The 6797-nt window shown below is 34.6% G+C and overlaps 1 non-coding gene across 1 annotated transcript; it reads left to right on the plus strand.

Annotated features, from left to right (window-relative positions):
• Positions 1-2706: 2706 nt before the first annotated feature.
• Positions 2707-2780, plus strand: TRNAN-GUU (transfer RNA asparagine (anticodon GUU)). The gene has a single exon. It is a non-coding gene; the product is annotated as a tRNA-Asn (tRNA).
• Positions 2781-6797: the final 4017 nt, after the last annotated feature.

Below are 6797 nucleotides of genomic sequence, written 5' to 3' on the forward strand. Positions count from 1 at the left end.
CTCTTCTCTATCTCTATTCTAATCTAACTATTTAAAAAATAAAGTCAGAAAAAATGCCTGAGAAAATAAAAACGCGTGAGAAAAAAGTCATAAAAAAGAGCATAAGAAAACGCGCTAGAAAAAAAAGTTTCCGTTGTCCATTAAAAAAGCGCGAGAAAAAAATATTTCCTTCATATGTAAAAAAGCAAAAAAAACATGCGAGGAAAAAACTGTCAGAAAAAACGCGCCATTTCTAAAAAAATGGTTTGAAAATACCGCGCAAAGAAAAAAAAACATTGTTTATAGAAAAAACAAGCCGCTCTGAAAAAACTGTAAAAAAAAAGTTAAATTGATGGACGCTTGGGTCGGATATGATCCATCGATTTTTTTTTCCATCTCCTACGCGGCTTTTGTTTCGTCATCTCCTGTATTGAGGACCCTGCATATATATTCTGTAGGCAATTATCAGACTATTTTTTAAGTATAGCTACTATTTTTGATAACATATTATATGAAAATAATATTAAAAAAATAAACATATTTTAATTGTTATTTAGAGAAGAGTGCACAATGACTCTATTTTGTGTAGACTTGACCATGTGAGGCGGTGTAGGTTTTGATTGATCCTATTATTAGTTGCAAGAATGACATTGGAAGAGTATTTTAAATTATATGCATGGTGTCACATAAATAATCCAATTATTTTAGGTAAAGCAAGCATTGGTAAGTTGCTATTGTTGAGGTTGGGCCATTACATTGAAGATGTTCCAATTTTCTGATTGTCTTAGCTACAAACAATCCATACAAACATTATCGTTAATATGATTATGCATGAAAAACGTATATTATCATTAGAATTGTTTTACCCGTTGCATCGCATGGGCATTTTGCTAGTTAACATAAATATGTAATTAACTTTAAGCATAGTGATTAGTGTGCTTCACGACATTTAAAATAAAAATTATAAATAATAATTGATTGAAAGTTTTTGAATCTACTCCATATATAGTAAGTTGAAAGCTTCAAAAATTTGGATTGAAATTTTTAAATTTCAAGTAGAAAGTTTTTCATTGGGTATAAATTTCACGACGTATAAATTTTTTTACATATACGGGTACAAGTATTTACACGTACAAACTTTATATGTAACAGGATAAAGTTTATACTTACTAGAATAAATGCACGTGCGTTGCAACAGGTGAAGGCTATTTTAATAGTATTATTGTTAGATTTTTTTCTAAAAAGTATATATGGGATTTTTATTTTGATAGTATTGATATCTAATTTGGAATCCTTATTAGGATGAGGATCATACCCTGTACGATGCTTTCGTATGGTCTGGGGAGAATTATAAATCAATTAGGAGTCCGACTTTCGTCCCAAGTTAGCATGCGAGATTTTTAAAAGAATTTCTTATACGACTTCTTATGTATTTCCAAAAGTGAATAAACTTAAAAAAACAGACTCAAATACGGACGACGTATCAAAGTATTAGTGAAAACATGCATCTTTAATTTTTATAATAGTAGAATGAAAATATTTTTAACTTTTATAATAAATAGAGATAGACATAGAGAAATATAATTTTTTTTCTTGTAGATTCTGTTGAGATGTTCACATGGGCCACGATTTTGTCTCCCGCAGTCCATCTATCTACGTGTCCCATCATGTGCGGCCTATTGCCTGGTTCTGTTGCTGCCAAAATAAAAAAACCAGCGTGAACAAGAAACTGAATCGGACGTGGATAAAATCATGCCAAAGTAAAAAAATCGCGTGCTCTAAGGGATCGAACTGAACTGCTCGCCGACTGACGAAAATCTGACAAAAACATCTTGAATTTTTTAAATTTTTATAATAGGTAAAGATAGATACAAATCTTTTATACGTATATGTACATACTATTCCGTACCGTATGGAAACTGACTGTGCATCTCCTCCCACGCATGACTAGCCGCTAATTAGCGATCTTCCCGCTAGGTGCGCTCGTCCCTGAACCGTGGTTGCAAAGATGCAACTAGGTCTAGGTGGTGCTTCCGTAGTTCTATTTTTGATTTTTCCTACGCGAGCAGTCCACTAGCCCAGTTTCTCCATCTCAATCAATAATAAATAGAGATGATCAAAATAGTATTAAGTACCGTCACCGTGTAAATAAAACCAGATATCCTTCTCCAATAAAAGAGAAACTGGGCAACTGGATATCCTCTAATTGATTTAGTTGTTTTTTTGATATTCTATTTCGTTGGATTGCTACAATCAGTATACGCTGGCCGCGTTCCTCAATATCTACGCTTTGCCTATGTACTTCTGGAGTTTTCTATAAAAATAAGAACGAGAGATCCCCGCAAAAAAAAAAAAGAACGAGAGATGATTTTTGAATGGATGAGATTAAAAAAATAGGTGATGTTGCTACTCCCTCTACACCGATAATAATTTAAAAAACAACTTTGACCACTACTTTTTATTACAATACATATAAAAATATTAATAAATATATAGTTTTATTGAAGTACTTTTTAATACCAATCTATTCATATGGTTACCATATTTCTAAAACATATTTTAGATGTTATTTTCAACCACTGGTAGAGTAGTTTATTTTTCTTCACCTTGTTCTTTGCAAGAACAAATCGGTTTCACTTCAATTTACCGCCTTATCTGTATTGCATACTCCATAATCCTCTGGCTGCTAGAGAAAAATTATGAGTTTAAGAAAATTAACAAACAGAAGCTGGAATAGCTCAGTTGGTTAGAGCGTGTGGCTGTTAACCACAAGGTCGGAGGTTCAAGCCCTCCTTCTAGCGATTTTTTTAAGTTAATTTTGTTTTTTTTTCACAACTCAATCAAGCAAGCAATTCTCACCATAATTTACATCTCTACAAGTTCAAGCCCTCCTTCTAGCGAATTTTTTAAGTTAATTTTGTTTTTTTTTCACAACTCAATCAAGCAAGCAATTCTCACCATAATTTACATCTCTACAAGTTCAAGCCCTCCTTCTAGCGAATTTTTGAAGTTAATTTTGTTTTTTTTTGTTCACAACTCAATCAAGCAAGCAATTCTCACCATAATTTACATCTCTACAATCCAATCAACCAACTTCACAAATCGTTTTTTTGTTTACGACTCAATCAAGCAATTCTTACCCTTTTCACAACCAAATGAGCCAAATGAGCCATCCAATTTCAATTCTTTTCTCGTATGCAACAACCCAATCAACCATCCAAGTTCACCATGATTTTCATGTTACAACCCAATCAACTAATTTCACCATTGCAACGTTCGTGTTCAAGCCAATCAGAAAACTTTGCAACCCAATCACACTACAGCACAAACAGCCTGTAGAGACGGGTTTTATATGCGGTATAGACAGCTATACCTGTCTCTAGTAGAGGTAGGGACGGTTTTAGTACCCGTCTCAGAGGCGTTGCCATAGCTCCCGTGTCAAATGATTAGAGACGGTTTAAATAGCCGTGTGTATATCTAGATACGGTTGGAACCGTCGCTACACATATAACTCAAAATTCAAATCAAATTTGTAGACACGTGGAAAACCGTCTCTAATTTAAATTATGACCGTGTCAAATTTGAAATACAAAATTTTGGATTGATCATGTAGAGACACTTGATGATCTTAGCCACGGTTGTTTCTGTGCCTAGCTTATACTACATTTCCTCTATAAACGGTCACAACCGTCTCTATTCATAATGAATTTATTACTTATTTCTTTCCTAGAGACAATTTCTACTTTCTATAGACACGGTTGTGCCCATATCTACACTTTATGAAATTGACATATTATTTATAGCCCCGCTATTGGTCACACACCAACAATCAATACACCTTTCATTTAGAAAACCCATAAATAAAACAATACCAACAGATTGAATTACCATCAGACCACATTAACAAGACTTTTAGAGCCAGTAGCTTGTCATTAAAACAAAAGCAATATCTATACATTGTTCACAACGAAAATACTTCCAACATATTTTCTGATATAACAATGAAACAATAGGTTCAAACAAATTAACTCAAAAAATAATTATATTCTAATGCAGCAAGTAGTACGGAATGGTACAACTGACATTGTAAATCACTCTTCTTCACTGCAAGACTGAGATGATGCTCTAGTACTAGAGGATGGAGTAGTATTTGGTAGCTGATTTCCATGGTTCTGATCAAATGGAAGAGAGGATGTAGCAGTATTTGGTGGCTGACTTCCTTGGTTCTGATCAACCTGAAGATACATGCATGAATTTGTTATTCTGGAAGCTTATGGCTATATAAGTTACAACATTTAAAAATAGTAATCTTGTGGTCATACCTCTTGTCTTGGAATGACCCTAGCAAGTGATGGTGGCAACCTAGAAATCAAATTATCCTCTGGATATTTCTCAGCCAAATATGATACTATAAAACTAATGAAACCATTTACATTACTGGAGCTACTCCCTTCACTGCTTCCTGATATATTCGAAAATCTTCCACCATAATAGTTTGTTGGAGTAATGGTTGGACCCATGCCTCTAACTCTACCACTATGATCCTTTCCAAACACTTCGAACATAGTTTGTTCAAAATCAGCTTCACTGAGTTCTTGGCCATCCACTCTTTTCTGAGCCAATTTCATATATACTTCATTCTACGTTGGAAAAAATTGTAAACTCTTAATGTAGTGTATTTTGTTTTACAAAGAGTTTATTAAAAAAAAGCAATATGGCATACCATTTTTTCTTCAGTAGCATCGTTAACATATCTGCCATCTTTCGTCTTATGGCATTCATCAAAGAAGGTTGCTCGGTCCACCTCCACTCCATTAACTTTCTACAGATTATACATCTCTAGTGCATGAGGAAATTGAAGCAATAGTGAATTAATATATGAAAATTGCTTAAAATCTTACTAGCTCTTTCCTCTTTCTTGCAAAACTCTTTCTTCCTAATGTGTGTGGATGCTTAATATTCTGTGCATTCTCTTTGTTTTTGTCACTGATTTTCTAATGATACAACATATAGTATTAATGAGCTGATATAAATCAAAATGATGGTCATTCAGTCACTAAAAAGTCCCAACATATATTTACCTTAGAGTCCTCTGAGTACCAGTAAGAGACTAGGGTGGCCCATTGAGATTCAGCAACAGTTTTGGGCACGGTTTGCAATACTCGTTCCATAGGTAAGTTAGGCTTGTAATAGCCCTTTTTAAGTTTTGACTTGTACTGCCTCCATTTGCCATCTAACTGGTGGAGAATCCAATTATTAGCTCTTCCATCAATTGCAAACTTTCTCTAGTGCATATGAAAAAAAAAGAGTGAATGGAATTATATTGTAATCACCATAAGAATATGATTTAAAAAGCTGTCAAAATTAAAGAGCAATACCTCTACTTCAGAAATCATTTTTGGATGATATACTCTCTTATAAAGTTTATGATTCCATTGAAGAATGTTTAGTGGAGCTAGATGTGGCTTCCTGACAAGTGTTCCTAAATAGGATCCAAGAACTATAGCAGATTGGGAGCAAGGTATGTTGAAACGATCCAGTTTGACAATAATCTTAACACCCTCTGGAAGATTTTCAACATTTGCCAATTTAATTGGTCCTCGACGTCTTTTAATGCGGCCATCAGGATCTGTAAAATTTTCAAAGTTATTCTGTAAGCAAAAGTTTTGAAGCGAATAAACAAATACATCTTACGATACTCATAGCAATTTGTGCGCCAATCTGCGTTTGTTATGTTCTGTTCTTCAACATAATGATCATTTGGGACTAGTTCTTGATCTTGTACACCATTCTCCAAAAGCTCCAAGCCTTGTAATCTTTGGGACCTTGTTGCCATTTACACTATATTTAAAAAAAATGGATTAGAATGTTATTAATAACAAAACCGTTGCATATCAGTTAAAATGCCAAAATGAGAACATACAAATCTTCATATATCAAGTTGATAAGTGGAAAATTTACCCTTCATAACAAATTCTCATCTTTGTTTTTTTTTCTTCTTTGTTAAGTCATATCCTTTCTATGGTTTAGTGCAAATCCTCCTATAAATATGAACAGGAACTCACAATCTGTGTCTATGAATAACTTTAGCCAACCAAAATATCTATGAATAGTTTTGCCTAAGTCTTTACTACTTAAAGAAAACAACTTCGATCACAAAAGCATATGCAGTATACAATTTCCAGATAATAGTCACACGAGCAGTGGTAAATCACCTCGATAGTAGTTGACTGGGATCGAATTGCCCAAATCCACAAAAGCAAAGACCTGTACACATACGAAATGGGAGATGGTGAAATACACCGCCATCTCTGTACACATACTTCGATCATTTACGTAGAATGTGATTAACGGCAAGGTTACGTTACTAATTAAATTAGATCTACATGATTAGTGCCCAGGTTAACGAGAATTTGTTTGGCAACCAAATTTTGGGTGCTAGCATACCGATGCATCAATGCCGTTCACATCTAAATTGATCAAAACTTGATTTACAATAATTAAAAAACAGTGCGTCAACCTCTTTCTGGACTTGCTTGTGTAGAACAATCATCAAACAATTGTTGTGCACACTGTGCAGCCATTAAAAAACAAAGTGGTAGCCGATTAAACAACAAAGTGGTAGCCTCGCCTGCTTGCTACTAACAAATCAAACAAGTGATGATGCCGGCGGCTGCAGCTTGCGAAGCGGTAATTACCTTGGACAGCTTCAGCAGGATACGATCTGGACGATCGCTGCCGGGACGCACGCCTGACGGCTGTAGGGACGTCTGCGACGGAGGTGGAGCAAATGTGATCTGGGCAACCAGTGAGATGCG

This window comes from Oryza glaberrima, chromosome 1, assembly GCF_000147395.1.
Source record: "Oryza glaberrima chromosome 1, OglaRS2, whole genome shotgun sequence".
Taxonomy (NCBI): Eukaryota; Viridiplantae; Streptophyta; class Magnoliopsida; order Poales; family Poaceae; genus Oryza; species Oryza glaberrima.